This window comes from Aedes albopictus, chromosome 3 (genome assembly GCF_035046485.1).
Source record: "Aedes albopictus strain Foshan chromosome 3, AalbF5, whole genome shotgun sequence".
NCBI lineage: Eukaryota > Metazoa > Arthropoda > Insecta > Diptera > Culicidae > Aedes > Aedes albopictus.
Genome location: NC_085138.1, coordinates 126,640,107 through 126,663,761, shown reverse-complemented (window position 1 = coordinate 126,663,761; position 23,655 = coordinate 126,640,107).

Genomic DNA, 23,655 nt, shown 5'->3' with positions numbered 1-23,655 from the left:
CTTTTCCAGAACCCTATAAATGTGCATTAAAATAATGGGAGTACATATTCCCAAAGTAAAATAAAACATACATCACAAAGAACGCACAAATAATAAACTTTTAACACATTAAACAATTATTCTGTCTTATAATTGTAACAAATATTTATACCCGTAACAACTTTTTCCGGAATTTTGATAAAAAGATAAGAATTTTTAGAACGATTTTAGAAGAAATCCTACAACAGTGCTACAGAAGTCTGTGTATGCATTTCTTCATATTTTTCTTCAAGCACTTGTGGAAGATATCTTCCAGGTAGATTGTCAGACCTTCTCTCGGCAGATTCCTTTAGAATTGTTCTGGAAATTTGTCATGATAATATTTTAAAAATTACTCCTGGTGTTTATCCGAGAAATCTCCCAAGAATGCCTTCAGAAAATACAATTCTAGCATAAGTTTTCCACGAAAATTCGGAGATTATTAAAGAATTTTCTTCAGATGCTTCACTAGGGTTTTAATTTGCTCAGGGATTCTCTCAGGCATTTATTTAGAAATGGCTGTGAAAATTCTCAAGAGATTCTTCCGGAAATTCATTCAGAAGATTCTCCAGAAGTTCATCCAAGGATTACTTAGAATATATTCATATCTTTTACAGGGATTCGTTTATTTTTTTCCGGAATTTCTCCAAAGTTTACCATAGCCATTCCTGCTGAAACTACTCCAAAATCTATTCCTTAGCATTTTTAGGTAATTTTTCAAGTAATTCTTCTTTGCATACCTGCAAAATGTTCTCTAGTTCTGCTAATTATCTTTTTATCTGTTTCTAATTATATTCTACGAAAGATTCCACTAATGATACATTATTTTTATCAAGAATTTCTTTACTGAATCTCTAAAGAATTTCTCCAAGATTTGTTTGTTTCTGGTGTTCGGTTCCTTCAGAAATTTCGCAAGTTCTAATTAATGGCTGGACGTTTGCATTGGAACTTGGTCTGGCACTCTCTAACTTAGTGTTCTTTGAGCACTTCCACAGTTATTAATTGAAGGGCTTTTTTGCCTGTCATTGCAGGAATTTGCACATTGTGTGGCAAGCACAATGATACGCTATGCCCATGGAGTCGAGAAAATTTTCCCGGCCAGAACGGGAATCGAACCCGTCTTCTTCGGATTGGCGATCCGTAACATTAACCACTAGGCTAACTGGAGACCCCATTTCGCTAGTACTTCAGGGATTTTTGTGCACTAATCCGTTCAGAAATTGCTTAAGACATTCTTCTACGAATTTCTTCAGAGTTATCTCCAGGAGGTCTTCAAAGTTCGTTGGAATTAGTTCCAGAGTTCCTCCAGAAGCTTCTCATGATTTATTTTAGAAAATGAGGAGGAATGAGCATGAGCTTGAGCATAAATGACCGTACAATTCGTAGTTGCAACTCCGTGATTGACCAGAACAATCGAAATTGCACAAGGAACCAACAAACGGAGCTTGGGAGTAACTACCGCTCTCAATGTGCACAGTTTGAGAATTCCAAACTTTAAAAGTCAATAACGGCGCCGGCCACGTCCTTACGGTCATCGAGGAAGGGAAGGAATGTTAGTGTGCCGTACGTTGCTACTAGAGAGCGAGATCACCTCATCTTCTCCACGACTGTCACGGGAAGGAGTTTTTGTTAGTGGAGAGGGGGAGAGTCACATGATTTGGATTCACTTTGGTAAGTAATGTGATTCATGCAACCTTTGTTTGAGTCAAAACATTTATTCATTATGACTAAAATATTACAAATGTCGACACCGAAGATGACAAACCATTCAAATTTTTGTGAACATGCAAAAAATTAAAGGAAAATATTTATTATTAGCTAAATGTGCATTGGAAACTAGCGCCGACACATGACGTGATGAATTTTACAATATTTGTTAGATAAATACACAAAAACCAGAACAGAATTTTATACATCCTTCAGCATTAATTATTATGACAAAATGGAACAAGCTCACCAATAAACATCCTTCGAAATGTCCAGTGCATATGTGCTGCAACATCTTCCACTAACTGGCCTCTTCTCCGGATTCACACTGAGCGCTACAGCTACACACGGGTACGACTATGTGCACATTCAAACTGACGACGACGCGGCCGATCCGAATGAAAAAAGCGGCATTTCCACGTTGCCTCCAAAATCACACTCATTTTAGAAAATGAGGAGGAATCTTAGAAGAAAAAAAATTAGGTGTTCTCCCAGACATTCATCCAAGAATTCCTCCACAGATAACGTCAGAAAATGCTTCAATATTTTTTGTCTGGTAATCCCAGTAGAAAGTTTTCTAGAGTTTCTGCTGAGAATTTCTATATGTAACACCAGGAATATTTTAAAAGATTTCTTCAGATAATATTCCAGGGAGTTTTTTAAAAATATTTAAGAATTCTTCCAGAATGTTTGTGAAATTTCTGAGGAAGCTTACTGGAGGAATATTTCCTGCAGAAATCTCTGAACCCCAGTAAAATTTAAATGGATCCGCAGGAGTAATTTATAAAAACGTTTATTGTAGGAAGTTCTGCAGGAACGATTTTTTTTTTTCAAGATATTCTTGGAACAAGCCTTGGAAGAATTTGCAAAAGAATTTCCCAAAGATTTTTTTTGAAAGACTTCTCGAGAAACTGTTGGTGGAATTCCTTTAAAAGTTTTTTGAAAAATTTTAGAAAAAAAAATTCTGGAGATGTGCTTTGAGAAAAATTTGGATGATTTTCTTTAAGTATCCTTGGAGCGTTCGGTGCTCAAATATCAGACGGGATTCCTGGAGATAGGGTATTTGTGCCTATCTTAGTCTCATTAAGGATGTGCAACATGAAAAATCACTCACAGCGCAATGTATACGCTTCAAACTTAATGATACAAACCTTTAACACATGTGCTCACTTCCACTGTTGATCTTACGATGCACTAGAGTGGGATTTACCTTCAATATTTGATTTAATTGCGATCACAAATCGCGAGCCACTCGCACCTATCTTCAGCACACCGTAAAATTTTCATCTCATCGCGGTCCACCGGGTGGCCCCTTTTTCATCTCAACAGTATTTACAGCAAATCCACAACCACTCTCACATTTTCTCATCGTAGAGCATTCTGCACTCACCCACTAACGCACTCTTTTTCCCTAGCAGGTGACAGTTTCATTGTGATTGTTTTTCTCTCTCGCAAAGGAGAAGTCACAACAATGTGCGGCGCGACGAATCGTCTATGCTCGCTCCCCACGTTTTGCACTCGCATACATTCACAGCTGATTGGCAAATCAGTGCTGCCGAACTGGATGATAGTTCGTAAAGCTTGAGCGGTAGCAGCATGTTTAGATGAAAACTTAACCAAATATTTTGAAAGAAATGGCTTTGGAAAATGAAATTATTGATCGATTTGCGTAGAAGTTCGATTACTAAGATGTTAACCCAAGAAACGACCATATTCTGATTGAAAAAACATCGTGTTTGTAGTGACCAAATCTCATTCAACTAACTACTTGTTTCTTGATGTCTGGCACCGCTGTGATGCTTGCTTTGGTGCTTCGGCAGAGATGTGCGCCGCGGTTAAAACATCATTTTTGGTCGTCGGCGGCGGCGGCGTTAAAAATGAGAATTCAATATTTCGCTCTTTTACATCTCATATAGCGAAACATTTTAACAAACTATACTTTGCATATGAGAATGTAAATACACTAAAACCTCAATTTATGCATGTTATTTTAATGCACTTTTTTATTTATGCACCTTTTTTTATGACCTGCATAAATTAAGGGAAAGCTACTCAGAACCAATATTGTGCATAAGAATATTTAATAATGACGGTAACTATTGCAACGGCGGCTAAAGGGTGTTTATAAGGGTGAGCAAATGGAAGTCACAGGGGAGTTTCAGGGGGTTCCCAGGGGTTTCCGCGAGGTACCAGGAGATCTACGGGGGGTTTTCGGGGGTCTGAGGGGGTTTTCGAAAGCATTGCAGAGAGTTTCAGAGGATTTTCGACGGGGTTTGGAGGCGTTACTTGTAAGTTTTCGGGGGTTTCCGAGGATCTCACGTGCGTTAAACGGGTGCGAGTGGGGATTCAGATGCGTTACATTGGGTCCGAGGGGATTTTAGAGGGATTTTGGAGGCATTTCAGGAAGTTTCAGAGCATTTTTGGCGGGATTCAGAGGCCTTATGGAGGCATTTTCGGGGGTTTCGGAGCGTCGCAGGTGCGTTACATGGGGAACGAGGCGGTTTAAGGGGAATTTTGGAGCCATTTCAGGAAGTTTCAGAGCATTTTCGGCGGGATTCAGAGGCGTTACGGAAGCGTTTTTTTTTTATGCACAAATTTCCCTCATTTTATGCCTTTTTTAATTTATGCACCCCCAGCCATGTGCATAAATTGAGGTTTTAGTGTAGTAACTTGTAATTGCGCACTCGTATATAGTGCGGCAGACAACTAAACGTTCCATAATAAATAAAAAAAATCCATAAGGCGCAGTCCACAAATTACGTAACGCTCTTGGGGGAGGGGGGTAGTATGGCCAAGCGTTACGGCCCATACAAAAATTTTTGGATTTCCATACAAAAAAGCATTACGGAGGGGGAGGGGGGTCGCAAAAATATAAATTTTAGCGTTACGTAATAAATGGATGCTGCCTAAATAATTCTTAAGTTATGGCATGAATTGAATTATTAGAACCTGAATTCTTCAGATTTCATTACATCAGAGAAAATTGGGTTGATTTTAAAATTCCTCACATTTTGTATGTATGTAATGAAAAATTGACGAAAAATTTTAAACCTCATTTACTCGAAAGTGGGTTTTTGTCACTTACACCTCTTTGCTTCTAACCCCCTCAATTATAAACGAACGTCGTTATGACGTCACGCGGGGAAAAGCATGCATGCTGTCATTGCATGCTTTATACACCTTGTGTGAAGAATATGATATTTGCTAGGATTTTTATATGATGATATATAAGTGACTAAAAAGTAACTAAAATCTCAACAGGATCATTGAACGAAATATTTTGTTTATTCGGCAATGAATGACATGCATTCATTTTGGGAGCGTTTAAACTTGAATCGATTATTTTCTGAAGATTATTGGGGAAATTCTAAGTTCGGCGGCGTGATGAGTTTTAAGCTGGCGGCGTGCTAGAAAATCAAAACACCCGGCGGCGTGAAGTAATAAATCTCGACGGCGCACATCTCTAGTCCTTGAGACAAAATGAGATGAATATAGGTACTAGGCCGAAGAAGGGGGCTTTTACCCTACGTTGAGATAAGCTTCTGTTAAGATAACTAGAAAAAAAACACTCTTGAAATATTTCTGAATTAATTCCTCAAAGAATAAGTGGACAAATTCTTGGAGCAATCCTTAAAGGAAATACCAGAAGAATTTCTTGGAAAAAACATGGAGGGACATCTGTAGGAAATCTGGACGGAATTTCTGTATGAACTCATGTAGGAATCTCTAGTAGAATGTAGAATTCCTACCACAATTACTGAAGGTATAATTTGCCCGATTTTGCGGAAAGCGTTCCTCTCGGCGTTGTCCTTTTTATTGGGAAACCTTTGAGTTTCTGACTGAATTAATGGAAGAGAAACGAAATAAGGCTGGAAAGACGTTTCCTGGAAAAGTAGGAGCTTTATAGCCGAAGCGGTAAATGCGCGGGTATTCAGCAAAACTCTGCTAAGGATAACGGGTTCGATTCTCGGTCGGTGCAGAAATTTCCTAAACTTCCTTGAGCATAGAGTGCCTTCCGTGTGGTATCCCATGTAGACGTGGCAACTTGGTAAAATTATTGGGGGTCAAAGCCTGTGTTTTTTCTGATTTTTTGTATGGGAAAATAAAAAAATCCTCAATTAATGGGGGGGGGGGGGGCAACCTATGCTAGACATCCCCCCCCCCCTCAGATGGCGCCTATGTCCCCATGCAAAATGGTCATTGGCAGAGTATTATATTTTGATGCTTTTCAAAGGATAATTTCCATCTCCACCTCCCTCCAGCAAGGATACTCCCGGAGCATCTCTCCAGTTGAGAGGATTTCACCCTAAAGAGCATCATCCATCTCACCACGCGACTGCCAGCAATGGAGCTCACAACAAAAGCGTGATTCCAGCTGATGTGCTTGCACATCCCAAACGAGAACAACCAGACCATTCATCTGTGGAGAGCACAGCCCCATCAGAGCAGTTATCCTCGCAAAGCCCGAACCAGTTTCCGTCAGGACTCGGTACGATTTGGACGCGTTTTCTCGAGCACCAAACCCGCGGACGGTTTGTCTTGGGCTGTGCTAGGTCAGTGCTATCTAGCACAGGAGCAACAATAGCAGCAACAGCAGTAGTGGCAGTAGAAGCAGAAGCATCGACAGGCTCATTGAGTTGGCAAGCCAGGCAGCATCCAATAGCCTCTAGCAGCTGTTGTCGAGCTCCATTGAGCATCATCAACCAGTATTGGGGGAGCTGCTTCTGGTGCGGAGTAATGAGTTTTGGTCGGTTGGAGGGGGTACCTTGTTGGGTATCAAATGATCCACCTGCGGGGCCGTCCCCACCCTTCTTCCGATGTTGACAAATAGTGGCCAGCTTGTGTAATACAGTGCAGTGCGGAGTGTCTAAAGGTTATACGGAAACGTCTGAAACCTACATTTTCGAATGGATGAATAAGGAAAAAAGGATAATTGTGGCACATTCCGTTGAATGGATGTTGGTGGACTTCCCGGATACTGTTACCCTTGCAGGCCTCCAGCATTCCTCGTGGGATTTGAGAGATGCTGTAGTGTAGATAAGACCGGATCAAAGTGAATCTAGGCGCATCACTGAGGAAAGACGGATACACAAGCAAAAAAGCATTACCATAATTTTTGCTTCAGCTGTCTGTGGGAATTTCTACGTTATTTACCTACTAGTAATACCGAAGGCACAGTGTTTTGGTTGCGATGGTTAGTTCCTGGGAACGGGTCTGGAATGGCTAACAAGGCCAGCAGGATGTAGCCAACGGCTAGTGTTTCACACAGTGTAGGTATTTGCACGTGTAGCGTGTCTCACAGTGTGTAAAACAAAACGGAGGCTGGACGGGGTCCATCACCTAACGAAGCTACGAATCCCTAGCGTCCCTGTTTGACTAACCGTGCCAGCGTCTAGATGGAGTGCAAATGACGGAGTGACGATAACGCAATTTAGCGCGCCGGGTCGAGTTCGGGTCGGGTTAGGTCGTCGGTAGGACAGGGGGACAGAGGGAGACGTCGTTCAGTCGGTGTGTCTATGTGCTGTGCAAGTTTCACCAAGAAGGGAAACGGATCCGGAAGCTGGTAAATAAGCGAAGAAGAGCACAGCCCGAAAGCACCGGATAAAGTGTGTGCTTCCCGCGTCGTGTCTCCCGGGTGGGGAATTGACGGGTAAACGTATCTAACTACCAAGCGAAGAAACGAAGTGGAAAAAATGCGCTGATGCTGGTCTGGTTCCTCGCTGGACGGCGGCACATGGATTATTTCTCCCGAAACGGGTTGCATCGTAAGTGACACAGAGGGGACGGGGATTGAGTGAAAAGTTGTTTTATAAGAATCATAACAAGACAAGGCGAGGGAACGGAAAAGTATTTGGATATATTCGGGAAATTGTGAAAAGTTGTCATAAGAGCAGCTACATTAAGTTGTTTGGAATAATTGCATCACCATTAGCTATCGGATGAAGGTAGGTCACCAGATAATATTAATCATACCTAACACATTTTGAGTTCTGATTGCATATATAGGTATCATCAATTCTACTACACATGCAATGAGACTTAATGAAGGGAAACGCCCATACTCTTGTGCGTCATTTGATTTGCCACTGTCATTAATTTTTCAAATAACGGTTTTCTAGCGTTAACTTTCTCAGTTTCGTTTTTTCATCAAAGTCGCCCAAGAAACACTTGTAGAGCATTTGAAGACGCGTCGTTTCGTGCGCTGAGGTGGTCGTTATCTCTTTTGGTTCAAAAGTTACAGGCGTTTTTCTTAAAAAAATCATAGTTCTTCAAAAAGGGTTTATGATGGGTTGGGGCAAACATAAAAAATATATTTTGCTCGCATTCAAAAAAAGAAATGTTGTTATAAAACATATCAAAAAATTAGAGGGGTGTTATTTTTGCAGCTCAATTGAAAAATACTTGAATAGTTCCTTTTTTCTAGAAAATCATCAAAATCTTTTGAACGGAATGACGTAGCAACATTCCCAGCACACGGAAATGTGCGTTTTTTGAAGTTCTAAAAATCGTACTTAGACAACTTTGATGAGAAATTTGAAACAAAAAAGATACAGCGTTTAAACTGTTTTGACCGAATTTGGAGCATTTTCCCATAGTTTTCATAGGGTGACGCTAGAACAAATCGTTTTATTGCTTTATTTTTTTTGTTTCAAATTTCTCGTCAAAGTCGCCTAAGAACCACTTTTAGAGCTTCAAAAAATGCGCATTTTCGTGCGCTGAGAATGTTGCTACGTCATTCCGTTCAAAAGATATTGATGATTTTCTAGAAAAAAATAGGCGCTTTTCAAGTATTTTTCACTTGAGTTGCAAAAATAACACCCCTCTATTTTTTTTTTGATATGTTTTATGACAACATTTCTTCTTTTGAATGCGGGCAAAAGATATTTTTTGTGTTTGCCCCAACCCATCATAAACCCTTTTTAAAAAATTATGATTTTTAAGAAAAACGCCTGTAACTTTTGAACCAAAAGAGATAACGTCCATCTCAGCGCACGAAACGACGCGTCTTCAAATGCTCTACAAGTGTTTTTGGGCGACTTTGACGAAAAATCAAAACTGAAATAATTAACGCCAGAAAACCGGTTTTTCTTGAACCACCCTAAGCTTATTCAGAAAAATACCTCTAGATCGGTTAATTTTAAAGCTACATAAAAAGTGTCTTCAGCAAAATTGCTCAAAATTGATAGATCTACAACTATTCCGAAGAATGATTATAGTTATTCTTGCAAATAAAAAAGTTTGATTCCCAATTTCTTTGAAAATATGGACCACCCCAATTTCCATGCACATTTTAAAGAGGGCCAACTTTGTAGAAGACCATATTTGCCTAAAAACTCATTTGAATGCGTTGAATGCATCTTTCCTCGTAAATCTGGTTCGTGGACCACTGTGCACTGAGTACGTGAATATTCTGCTCTTTGGATTTACACCATCAAGCACATCAATAATTATAAATGTTCTCATCTTATCAGATAGAAGAATGTTGAAATATCCTAAATGTCATTTTGAGCTGTCAAAAAACCGCACCGCAGAGCCGCACGGGCCGTTCAAAACGAAATTCACTAAAGTGTTTTCACCCGGGTGAAAATCTCTTTGCGCGCTCCGTGTGGCTCTGCGGTGCGGTTTTTTGGCAGTTCGAAATGACATTTACAATATTTCAACATCCTTCTAACAGCCAAACATAGCCCAAACAATCACACATATATGAAAATTTATTGATCTTAGAAAAACAACTGTTTGACTTTTGTCGCGAAATTTTGATTTCTGGCCCATAGTGCGTCGTACCCGTGTGGTAGCGGTTCAGTGTGATTTCGGAGAAGAGGCCAGTTAGTGGAAGATGCTGCAGCACATACGCACTGGAAACTTCGAAGGATGTTTATTGGTGAGCTCGTTCCATTTTATCGTAATAATTAATGCTTAAGAATGTATAAAATTCGGCTCTGGTTTTTGTGTATTGATCTAACAAATATTGAAAAGTTCGTCACGTCATGTGTCGGCGCTAGTTCCCAATGCACATTTAGTTGGTAATAAATATTTTTCTTCATTTTTTGCATGTACACAAAAATTTGAATGGTTCGTCATCTTCGGTGTCGACATTTGTAATATTTTAGTCAAAATGAATAATGTTTTGACTCAAATAAAGGTAGACGAACCAACCAAGGGCTGAAAGTCTCTTAAATAAAGACAAATCAATAAAATCAAATAAAGGTTGCATAAATCACATCACTTATCGAAGTGAATCCAAGTCATGTGACTCTTCCCCTCCCCACTAACAAAAACTCCTTCCCGTCCCGAGCAGGAGAAAATAGCTGCAGAATACCAAACTCAGGTATGCAAAACCCAATACCTACAACCTGGATGAGTTATTACGTAGCCCTGCATAAGAGGTATAATACCTCAAATAATAACTGGTGTTCATTCTACGAATACCACGTGAATAATGATGAGGTGATCTCGGTCTCTAGCAGCAACGTACGTCACACTAACATTCCTTCCCTTCCCCGATGACCGTAAGGACGTGGCCGTGCATTTCCGAATCTGTGCAGATATCACCTTAAGCACCCATGGCCTGACAGAAATTATGTCAAGTGAAAGTTCACCTCGCCGTGGGGCCTGCTCGTCCATTTGGACACACTCGGTATGAGCATGTGTGTCCATCTATTGCTATTGAGACTATTGCGAGGTGTTTGACATATATCTGACTCGCAGAAGGATGGATTCGTCAAGCACCTGGACTCCTGTCCCTGCTGATTGTCTGATTGGTTTCAAAACTCAAATGCCAGTTTTTGACCTCTACCTAGGCGTTTCTGAAAATGTTACTGCTCGCGCAGGGGTAGGACCCATTTACCATTGTGATATTACGCAGTAATTAATTAGGCGGGATATGTCACATCTTTCCATTGCAATGGTCAAGTATGAATTGGTTTATTCATTTAAGGTGAAACTGGATGTATTACCGTATTTTTCAGTTTTTGAATTTCGATCAAATAACGGAGTAATATTTTCAAAATCGGTTTTCAAATACAATTAGAGGAAGGATCAACGTATCTCGTGATTTTTTTCCGGACAGGCACGCTGGAAACGTACCACGTTAATGTTGTAAGCGTCAGCTAATGCACGAAGATGGTTCATACTACTACAATTTACATTGTTGATTCTTTTGGACACAATTTCAGCTTCTTTTCCATTTTAATCGTGAATTTCAACGAAACAAATTCTGTCATACCATTTCAGAGGCGTTCCAGAGATGTTCCTGGCATAGGGTTCCATCGGGTCATGGGTATCCATGGAGTTTCAGGGGGTTTCAGGGGCCTTTCAGCGGTGTTTCAGGTCCTAGGGGTGCTCCAGAAGGCTGCACGGCTATTCTATGGTACTTAACGGGCGTTAGGGGGCGTCCATAAATGACGTAGCTTTTTTTAAGCGATTTTTAATACCCCCCTCCCCATCGTATTATTTTGTCACAGGTTCAGATAGCCAACAACAAACCATAGGTGCAACCAGAGGAGAATATCATCAAAGCTAATGACTCAATAAAACCGCTCATCGTTCTGCCTCATGCCGAAGAACAGTATGTAGATGCTCCCAATACAATTCAATACCATATTAACCCAGCAGCTCTTCCGAACATATTAGTTTGCTCACTAATAAATCTGTTAAGAATATCAATTTGGTTTCATTTGAATAAAATTCACCACGACATTTGAAGGACCCTAAAGGAGTTTCTTCTAAAATTCTTTCAGCAGTTCATTCAGGAATTCCTCAAGGGGTTTGTTTAGGGTTCGCATTTTTTGAGAATTCCTCCCTTTTTAACTCCTCCAGTACTTCCTTCTGGGATTTCTCGAAGAATTTCCATTTGAGAATTCCTCCTTTTTACATTCCTTCAGGGGTTCCTTCAGAGATCCCTCCAAGAACTTTTCCCGGAGTTCCTTCTTCAATTCTACTAAAAGTTCCTTCTGGGATTTTTCCGGGAGTTTTTTTTTCTAAGGTTTTTCTAAAAGTTTATCCATGGTTTCCTTCGGGAGTTCTTTCAAGGTTTTCTTCTCCTCTGTTTCACCAGCAGATTTTTCCGGCGTCTCTTCAGGGATTTCAAACGGATTTTTGTTTTTAATTCCATTAGAAATTCTTTCTGGGTTACCTGAATAAGTCCCTTTCGGGATTTCTCCAGGAGTTCCTTCCTGGTTTCCTTCAGGAATTCATTCAGATATTCATTCCGAGATCTCTGTAGGAAACCCCTCCGGCATTCTTTCAACTCCCCCCCAGAGTTGCTTCTGGGATTTCTGCAGGAGTTCTTTTTCGGATTCCTTCCTGGATTCTTCTGGGATTCCTCGAGGACTTCCCATGAACTTTTTCCAGCATCCCTCCATTCACTCCTTTTGGAATTCCTTCAGGATTTTCGTTCTAAGGTTACACCAGGAGTTCTATCTGGATATCTTCCGGGATTCCCCAAAAAATATTTTCGAGATTCCGTCAGAAATTTCTTCCGGGATTCCTTCAATAATTTCGACCGTGATTTCTTTAGAAATTTAACCACGAGTTGTTCTAAGACTCTACAAATAGTTCCTTCTGAAGTTATTCCATGAGTTTAATCAAGATTTCTTTAAAAGATCCATCTAGAATTGCTCCAGGAACTCCTCACGGGATTTCTTTTGGAATTTCTGTATGATATTCTTACAAGATTCCTCCAGGAGTTCCTTCTGAAATTCTTCTGGGCGTTCCTTGAGGGATTCCTTTTGAGATTCCTCCAAATCCTTTTGGTATGTTTTCAGATGCTTTTTCTGGGATTTCCAGTAGGAATTCCTGTGAAAATGTTATCCTTCTCCTGTTGGGGAAACCTATAAAGAGCACCATGAGAAATTCCTTACAAAGCTGCTAGAGGAGCTCCTTAAGTAATTTATGGATGAATTCTTCAATGAAGTTTTGTAGAAACTATATAAGGTACTCCTGGAATAATGTCATAAGGCCAAAAACTTTTTCCTTTGTAGCCTTAGCTGCGTGCAGTGCCCTAAAGTAAGCAGCAAACAATTTTTCGTTGAAAGCATTTGAGCGAAATTGATTTTTATACACATTATTCTTTCATTATTCATTATTCTTTACCCAGGACTTCAAAACCATTTTCTCAGATACAGTTGTTGCGTCCAATAGCTGCACGTCTTAAGAAATGAAGCTGGCATTTATGTCCATTATTTGTTATTTACATTAATGTGATAAAAAAAAAACAGATCATGCAATATGTATATTTTTTATTCACTGGATAATGATAATTAAAGCAAGTAAAAATTTTATTAAGCTTAGTAGAAAGCTACGTAGCATATCATGAACCGCTACCCCCTATCATCACACTTCGTAACAAAATCACAAAATCCCCCCCCCCCCCCCCAAAGCTACGTCATTTATGGACGACCCCTTACGTTGGATTCTAGAGGATTTAAACGCGTTCTACGAGTGTTCTATAGGGTACCATGGGAATTACAGGGGTGCTCCATAGATTTCCTGGAAGTTTCACGAGCGTTCCATGGGATTCCAGCGAGTTTTAAAAGCGTTCAAGGTGTGTTCTAGAGGGTTTCAGGGGCGTTTTAAGGGAATTTCAGAAGATTTCAGGGAGTTTCATAGATCGCAGGGGCATGGTTTCAGAGGTATTACATGAGGTTTTAGGGGCGTTCGAGGCATGTTATAAGGGCTTTTCGAGGGCCTTATAGGAGATCTTCACGGGCTTGCAAAGGCTTTCAAGGAATTGAGGAGGCGTTCGAAGGCGTTCGAGGGCATTTAAAGGCGTTCGAGAGGTTTCCAGGAGGTTTCAAGGGTATACAAGGGATGTTCCAGAGGGTTTCAAGGACAATCCAGGGATATGAAACCCACTAATTGTGCATGAAACTCCAGTGATGGATGGATTTATGATGATATGCTAAATTTTATTAAACCAATAAATATATGCATGATAACTCACTCTACTTTAGGCTGTTATAACGTCGTAAACAATAGGGACATAATCATTCACAAACTTATCAATTTCATGTTATGTTTTGACGGACCATTTCACTTGCTGTGATTCCTTTCCACATTTTGCGAAGGAAAATCGCAGTTTCACAATTCACGATCTATTGTACTTAGCTAATATACTTGTCTAGTGACTATTGGTGTGTCAGACCAACAACGATCCCTACCCTGTGAAGTGGTTTTATTATGCCACTAACGACTGTAACGTCTCCCGTTACACAAAAATTGATCCAAAAACGTCTCCATTAAGGTGGTAACAAATATTTATTTCACATTTTGTCCCACCCCTCTTTGGATGGTAGAAAGGGGGGACCAAAACAGAGAAGCATTTTAATTGAAAAATAATAAAATCTCATCATATTTGTCAAAAAAAAATAGGAATATTCAATATTTTAATAAATGTTTTAACTGCCCCCTCAAAATGTTAAATCCAGCCAACAATTTTTGAGCAGAGGATAGGTGAAACAAAAAGTCAAAATGAAATTTTTATCAGCCTATACTGGTACAAGTAATGAAACCCGATTATTTCTCGTTTTTCAGGGAACCCAATACGCATTCGTCCCAAAGTTTTACTCAGTTATTTCTCATGAGTATTTCACATGCCACATCATTCTTCCAAAAGCTCAATGTGTATTTTTCCAACAGAATCACATTTTCCAGTTACATCAGAATATTTCTGCACAAATTCCTTTGAGGATTCTTCTAGAAAATCAGTACCACTGGGATTCCTGCAGTACTTCTTTCAACCATTCCTTCAGGAGTCCTATTTGGGACTATTCTCAAAAGCTCTACCGCGATTCCCATTGAAGTTTCTTCCGGAATTCCAGCAGTTCATTTTGAGATGCCCACAAGAAATGCTTTTTTCGATTCTTCCAAAAGTTCGTTCTAAGATTGTCCTAGGTTGCAACTGTGATTGCTACAAGTTTCGTTCAAGATTTCTGTAAGTCATTTCTAGGGTTTCCTATTTCTTTTGATTGTTCTGTTTGTTTTTCTTCATGTTTTCTTCGGGAATTCTTCCAGGAGTTCCTCCAGAATTTCTAAAGGAATTCCTCCAGAATTCCTCCGGTAGTACTCCGAGAATTCCTCCAGTAGCTCCACGTGAAGTGCTTCGAGAATTGCTGCATGAGTTTCTCGGGAATTTCATCAGAAGTTTCTCATAAATTTCTCCAAAAGGTGGAGAAGTTCCTCAAAAGTTTCTCCAGGAATTCCTCGACAATTCTTGCAGGAGTTTCACGGCATGCCCTCCTGGAGTTTTTCAAAATTTAGGAGTTACTCGGTTTTTTTTTCGGGAGCTTCTCGGACATTTCTCAGGGAGTTTTGAAGAAATTCTCCATGAGATCCTCGAATATTTCTCCAGGAGCTCCTCGAGCTTCACCCAGGCGTTCCCCGAACATTCCTGCAGGAGTTTCTCGGGAATTCCCCCAGAAGTTAACCAAAAAATACTCTAGGAACTCCTGGAGTATTCTTCTAGTAGTTCCCCGTAAATCCCTTTGAGGCGAAACTGGATCCATTTCCTCACTTTTTGGATTTTGATTTTTTATTAAATAACGAAGCGATATTTTCAAGATCGGTTTTCGTGCACATGTAGAGTATGGATCAGGGTATCTTCTGAATTTTTTACGCGAGAGAAAATGTTTTTCGTTTTTGCAAAAACCATTTTTGAACAAAATTTCACAAAAAAATGGTTTCTGGAAAAACGGAAAATATTTTCTACAGCGTAAAAAAAATCAGAAGATATACTCTACATGTGCTCGAAAACCGATTTTAAAAATATTGCTTCGTTATTTAATAAAAAAATCAAAAACCAAAAAAATTAGGAAATGCTTCCTGTTTCGCCTTAAGACCGTTCGCAATGCTGTTTTATTTTGTATGGCGAGTTTTGAAATGTTTAAAACACGCCATACAAAATAAAACAGCATTGCGAACGGCCTAAGAGTTTCCTGGAAATTCCTTCAGGAGTCCTCAGGGATTGCTGCAGAAGTTTCACAGAAATTTCTTCAGGAGTTCCTCAAGAACTTCTCCAGGAGTTCCTCGAGAACCCATGTTATAATTCCACTGCTGATTGGTTTCGTTTAATTTTTATTACGGTTTTATCCCAGCAATGGCTAAAATTCACAGTTTTATGACTACTTTTATCAAAACCACTGAGAAAAGCTTTTATTGCATTCTTGAAATGACTTATAAAACTACAATTCAAGAGTAAACAAAACCCTTCAATGTGGGAAATTTATTACCGTTTTAAGGACAAACGCCTTGAAATCCCGCTGCAATAGTCCATCAGAGCTTCAGAAGCACAAATCTCAAGAAACAAGCTTTAAACAACAGTGTATTTTGTTATTCTGTTCTTGCTCACTTGTAATAAACTTAAAATAAGAAAATCAGGTACGCGGGTTTTTTTGCGAAGAGATCGTGTGAAATCGTGAGTAGGTGCCAAAGTCGGCCGTTGTGGCGGCCATTTTGGGATTTAAACAAGTCTGTCCTTAAGGCAGCCATAAAACTACCAGAACTCTCAACAGATGGCGTTCCATTCGACTAGGAAAATTCATGCAGGAGTTCCTCGGTTTTTTTTTTTGTCAAGAGCTTCCCGGGAATTTTTCCAAGAACTCCTGTCGGAGATCCCCGGGAGTTCCACGTGAATCCCTCCAGAAGTTTCCCAAAACCCTCCAGGTTTCTCCGTGAGGTCCTCCAGTAGTTCCCTGAAAATTCCTCCAGGAGCTCCCCGGGAAAGGTTGTACAACATTCTTGCTTTTTTTTCCAGAAATTCATCGTGGAGTTCCTCTGAAATTCCTAAAAGAGTCTTGTACCGACTTTTCGAACCCTCTAAGCAGAATACCCTCTTCGAATGAGTGTAATCAGTTTCGAACCTTTTAATTCCGCCCTATGTTGCTTCTCCTTTGACAGATACACGTATTTCGACTACCACTTGTAATCTTCCTCAGTGTCAGTTATCCACTCTAAAAGAGTGCCAGAATTTCATTTTCATGGAATTCTTCGGGAATCGGGGATTGTGAATATTCTCATTGCATTCCTAGGAATTCCCGATCAAATTATAACAAAAATTCTGGGGTATCTCTCGGGTCAATCCTGGAAGAATTCTCGAAGAGCTCTCAAAGTAAATTTCATGGAAACCCAAGTAAGATTAATCTTGAAGGATATTTTCAGATTTATTTTGGATGAATTCCCAGGGCAGTCACCGAAGTTTCAAGGAAAACCCTGGAGGGATTTTCACATTATAACTGAAGGAATTCTTGGTGAACTTCTCCATAAATGTCCATGGAACTTGCGCAAGTATTGCTGAGAAACTCATGGAGGGATGCCTGAAAAAATCGAGGAGAAAATTTGTGAGGAAATTTATCCTCGAGTTCTCCGTGAATACTTCCACGATTTCCAAGGGAATTCCACCAGGATTTTCCTCGAAAGCTCTTCCCGAGAAATGTCATGAGGTATTATCGAAGAACTCCTGGGAAATACTTAACAAACTCTTGGAAGATTTCTCGAGAAATACTTGGAGGAATCCAAAGGCATTCCTGAAGAAATCCTGAAGGAATTGTTGAAAGAGTTCCTGCAGAAGTGCACGAGGAATTTCAAAAGAGCTTTTGGCACTCCCAGAAGTATTCCTAGAAAATCCATGAAGAAATGTTCAGAACAGTCTTGGAAAAAACAATCATGGGGAGATCCTGGATGAATGTCCGGGAAACTGCCGCGAGGACTTCAAAGAACACTCCTGTAAGAATTGGCAGAAAAAACCGCAAAAAATCCCTGGAAGTTCCTGGAGGAATGGCTGGTGAAATCCTGGAGGACTTCTCAGAATAACTTCCAAGGAAATCCTGGAAGAATTTCCATGAAAATCTTAGACGAATTCGCAGGAAAGCCCTACAGAAATTCGTGGGGGAGAACTTGGAAGAAATCATGAAGAAGCATTGGAAGTTTTCCCAGGGAAATTTTGGAAGAACTCCCATATGGTTCTATGCACCGAACTTTTTAATTGCAAGACTGGAGTTATTGTATTATTGTCGCCTAATAGCTGGGTGATGATTTTAGTAGGCACCAAGGAGTTACTATTTTACCTGAGATTTTTCCCCGAATATCCATTAATGACATGCTATATCTAACGAACAAGAAAGACAACGTCATTGCTAGGTGGATTATTTACGAGTTTTTGCTTTCAATTCTATTGATCAGTGTAATCATTCAATTCGTTCAAGCTAAATGGGCCCCAACGACAAGCACTGGAACCCTGACCTCCAATCCCATCCTAAATTGACGGTATTTTTTTATCGGATCTCGTTTATCCGCGATAAGCTTTTTGCCATCATCTGAACTGGATCCGTCATTGAAAAACAATTATGAGCAGCAACCAGTTTAAATTTCACCTCACGTACTCCCATTTTGCCGGCAGCAGTCAGAATTAAACGATGAGTCGTTGATTTTTTCTAGGTCCTTACGGGGAGCTTTACTTGGAAGCACGCAGTACATAAGATGAAATTCGATCGTTGTTTGAATTTCACTTCTAATTGTTATGAGAATACAAGTTCTTATCCTGATTGTATATTCGTATGGCAAATGTTGCTCTTTGTAGAAACAATGCAAATGAAGTTTTCTATTGTTTGAAGTGCCCAGCATCAAACAACATTTCGACTTGCACCATAAAGAATTTTTCCTCATTCAGAAACAACCACAGTTCATTCACGGGAAAAGTTTACGCTTCGATAATTGAGTTTCCCAGCGCACAGTCAACACACAGTCAGTCCCCCGAAGCAATTCAATCACTCTCAGAATTGCAACCCCGTCCGTCCGTCCGTGTATGTGAGGACTGTGTGTACTGTTTATAGGAACTAACCTACCACGCCAAATCGAAACCAAAACCCAATTTGCAGCGTCTGCCGCGCGAAAAACCGCCACCCATCAAAGGCTGACATTTTCATCGTGCTAATTAATTATTCATGGGGGCCGTTTGGCCGCTGTTAATTTGACCGAAGCACGTTTCCCTGTGTCCGACACGCCCGGCCCAGCGTTCAATCAGGCGGTGCGCCATGGCGGCGATGCCCGAGTGGTAATGAGTGTTTAAATTATGGTGAATAGCGTCATCCGTCCGAAATTGATTAAGGAATTATTAGGTACATATGAAATTCTGCCTATGTTAGACATTTTCAACTTTGCACATTCTACTCCCTTGCTATTTTAGTAGTAAACGTTATCGGTCGGCTAAGCTGAGCATAGCTAGACTGGCATCAGGTATCAGTAGGTCGGCTCCAAAGGCACGTTCTCCTCCAATTTGTGCCATCGCCATGAACACGAGCCTATACATCATTTACCTGAGGGGAAAGGGAAGGAAAAAAGGATGGGACAGGGAAAAGGACAGGTAAGGAAATAGGATTGTCATACACGCATAAACGTACCATAATGGATGCACATAGCGTCCTGAAAAAGATACTGTAATAACGCATAAGCGTACCGCAATAGGTTTAAACAGCGCCCTGAAAAGAACACTGTGATAACGCATAAAGCGTAAAGATAGCCTACAGCTTTTTTACCACAGCAGCGCCAGCGGGTTAAAAACAACAGAACATCCTGAAGATTTAGGATTCTGAAGTCAGTTTCACTTAATAAGTGTTTACCGAGTACTCGGAAACGCAGTTGCGCAAAAACTGGACAGTTACATATAATAACAAGCTCCATAATCGTACATACAAATGAATCAGGCAGTGGCCAGTCAATGCTTTGACCAACATGCTGCGATTCTGCTTTGACAGATTTGTAAGATACTTCGCCACCCCTGGAGATGGCTCAGTACAATACAATTTTGTTTGATGACATGACTCCAAACTATTCCAGTATTGTTTGTGCTGAGTGGCAGCCCAGGTGTCAATCTGAAGCTTCACCCAACATTTGGATACCGGAATAGCTGGCTCAGTGCCAATGAAGTCATGTGATGTTCCAGTGCGAGCTACATCAGCCAATTCATTTCCAGCGATGGAAGAACGGCCAGGTACCCATACAAGGTGAACAGCGTTTGCTGATTTCAGCTTCCCGATTTGAGTTCGACAAGCGATAACTATCTTCGATCTGGAGTTGGCCGACGCAAGTGCCTTACTAGCAGCCCAACTATCTGAACAGAAGTATATTACTTTGCCCATTACGTGCTGCTGAAGTGTTGATTGCACTCCGCACATAAGAGCAAAGATTTCGGCCTGAAAAACGGTGCAGTGTCTACCAAGTGAGTAAAACTGATACAGCCTTAGCTCATGAGAATAAACACCAGCACCTGCTTGCCCTTCGAGAAACGAGCCATATCAGTGTAACCTACGATGCCGTCTGAAATACTTCTTTCCAGATATCCAGAAGTGGAAACAACGAGGTGTGTGTTGATGTGCGATTCACAGGAGTTTTCTCTAGTAGACCGAGTACCCGTAGACGGTAAGTGCAAAAAAATACTTCTTGTTTGAGCCGGCATTGCCCGAAGGCCATACAAGCTTTCTTGATTCTGAACTCAATATGAGGTGTCCAGGAAAGCTTGGAATCAAGAATGACTCCATCGTACTGTGCCTGAATAGTCACATTGATTTCAGAATCCAAGAGACACAAAGGTCGATCACCATTACGGTTTTGCTTTTCCGAGAACAGAACAATAGATGTTTTATTCGGATTTACCGAAAGGCCATATTGGCGACACCAACCCTCAACTACCTGAAGAGCGTTTTGCATCAGGTCGAAAACCGCGTTTTGCATCAGGTGAACAAACCGCTATTATTGAGTTACCTCAATAGCGTATCTGCTACGAGATTCCACAAAAGTGGTGACGAGACTCCCCTTTGGGGGCATCCACAAACATTCTTGACGCAATGTCGAGAAGAGTTGTCGATTTTTGAACATTTGGTGAATCCAATTGGGAATCATTGGCAATATACCACGACCTCGTGCGGCTTCCAATATGGTATCGAAAGGCACGTTGTCAAAGGCACCCTCAATATCTAAGAAAACACCCAAGCAGGATTACTTTTGAGCGAATGCCTTCTCGATATCGTAAACAACTTTGTGTAAAAGAGTTACAAAGGACTTTCCAGATTGGTAAGCATGTTGGTTCATATGAAAAGGCACATTGGTCAGATGAACATTACGGATGTGATGATCGACAATGCGTTCTAAGCATTTCAGAAGAAAAGAGGTCAAGCTGATAGGTCTGAAGCTCTTTGCTTCTCCATACGACGCACGACCCACTTTCGGAATAAACTTTACAGTAATATCCCGCCGGGATTTGGGAATATACCCTGTAGCAAAACTGCAAACAAATAGTTGTTTCAAAACATGTTTGAAATTATCAAATCCCTTCTGAAGCAAAATAGGATAAATCCCATCTGCCCCAGGAGATTTGGATGGAGCAAAGCTATTAAGAGCCCACTCAATCGATTCTATAATTACAATACTCCTAGCCGAAGCTAAAGAATCATAACTACAAGAAAGGACATCAGGTTCATCCGAAGATGTAATATCCACACATCCGGGGAAGTGTGTACTGAATAAACATTCCAAAACTTGCTCATCAGAGGAAGTGAAATCACCATTTGGCAAACGAAGTTCGTTCACTTGAGAATCCTTAGATTTTGCAAGGATTTTGTTCAATCGACTGGCTTCACTCAGACTGGAAATATTTGTACAACGGTTTTTCCAGCCGGATCGTTCAGCAGACCGAAGAGCTTTCTGGTAGGCCTTGCGAGCCGACCTGAAAGCCTCCGAACCAGCCGAACGTCGTCTGTTCCAACTCTTTCTACATTGTTACCTGAGCTTGGCCTGATCAGAGTTCCACCAAGGGGTTCCTCTTGTGATCTTCACAGACCGCAAAGGGCAAGCTTTTTCAAAAGCTTCCATGATGAAGGCCATTGTAGTATCAACGGCATCATCTAAATCACTTGGAGTGTCAATGGATGGTGAGTATCCATGAAATTTGGCCAAATCAGTAAAATGATCTCAGTTTGTTGACCGAGGATTCCTGAAACGCAATGTTTGCGAAGTAACATTTAAATGTTCAAAAAAGATATAGCGATGGTCAGATAAAGATTCTTCATCTGACACATGCCAGTTGATCAGCTCGTGACTAATTCTGCTAGAGCAAAGCGTTATATCTAACACTTCCTCTCTAGCAGATACCATGAAGGTTGGGCAGTTGCCTATGTTAAGTAATGCAAGATCTGTACTACTTAAGTACTCCATCAAACTGGAGCCTCTCAAGTTAATGTCTGAGCTGTCCCAGATGATATGGTGAGCATTAGCATCACTGCCAACAATTAGCGAAAGGCCTTTTGAAGTGCAGTATGCGATGTCTTGTTTGAAAGCATCCGTAGGGGATGGTTCATCATGCGGTAAATAAACCGAACAATATACGTCTTTCCTGTTGAGGTTTCCAACAGATACATCAATTGTGACAGCACATACATCTCTGGTGGTTAGTTCAGAGATGAGTGTAGCAACTATTGCGTTGTTGACAAGCACACTGGCTCGAGGCATGACACGTGAGTTTGCCATTTCATGTTTACTGAAATTAGCAAACACCGGGTTCACAAGGTTTCCTAGATAGGAATTCCCCTTGCGGAAGTAAGGTTCTTGTACCAAGGCCACTTGGGCTGTACCATTTTGCATAAGTCTGCAAAGATTGATCGTTGCTATTTTTTTTATGCTGAAGGTTGATCTGAGCTATCCTAACCGTAGCCATTACCCAAACTAGGTAAGATTAAACTCTTCGCAACAACAGCACAACAAAGAACGGCAACAATAAACCCAAATCGGTATCGATTGGAAAACGCCAAAGGCGAGGATACACAGAATACACTGTGTAAATCGCATAATGCGAAACCATATAGGTGAAAATTTAAACTAATTAACAACATCTTCATAATCCCGTCCTTATTTAGCATCAAGTGAGACTAAAGAAGGGCAGCTGATTGTCTCGGAGAAACACAAGGTCCACTGCACCATTGCTCCGGCTAGCGCAGTAAGGGCGTAATACTGTGGAGGGCGCCCTGGTACTCCACAGGCTCCGTCAGTAGTTAGGTTTTTATTAGACCCCACTAGCCATTTATTCCTAGGCACGGTAAGCATAAAGCTGCATCACACCATGAATTAGGGGTCACCAGATAAGTGGAATCTTACCACCGGTGGTCCGTATTGTTATTCCTAGCCAATTTGGGCAACCGCCACCGACACTACACAGTTATCTAGGCTGATCAAGAAAAGAAGTTAATATTGATAATCAACTTCATACGGGCTCAAACAGCCGACAGGATCATGAAGCCCTAAATCCCAGTTTAGTCCTCCTTAAGGCCCTCTTCTCATGTTAATTAAAATGATCTTCCATTTATTTCATTTTTCACTCGGGGTCGACCAACGACTGTAGTAGTTATGTTATTGTTTTGGTTCCGGTCCCTGGTTTTCAGCGCGCGGATCTGTGTTTGCTTTTTCTTCATTTGATTTTCCTACCGCTTGCTCCCTCAGTTTACCATCATCACCATCGTCGTCGTCGTCATCGGCATCATCCGGATGGATCACAACACGATATGCATCATTTTATGCGACTGGCTGCTTCGGCGGAAAATTGGAACGGAGCCGTCGTACAACAACGAAACGCCGCACCAAACTCGGGCGGGCGGGATGACTACCGACTGACTGGCCGAATGAGTGGCCTTTATACCTATCTAGATCCATGCTTATGCCGTCGACCGTTTGCATCGACTGTTGATGCTGCCAGTATTTGGGAAACCAGAAAGTGTAAGTAATGGCCGAATGGTGGGGGGCGGGAGTCATTGCGTAATAATTGAAAATAATTAAATTTGATGTTCGCGGACGCAGACGCGTGCCGTACGGTCGGTATGGACAGTGAACAGTGCCCGTTCTTATGTTCGTGCTGTGCATCAGCGTGGGAAAATTTTGCCAACAGGCTGTTGA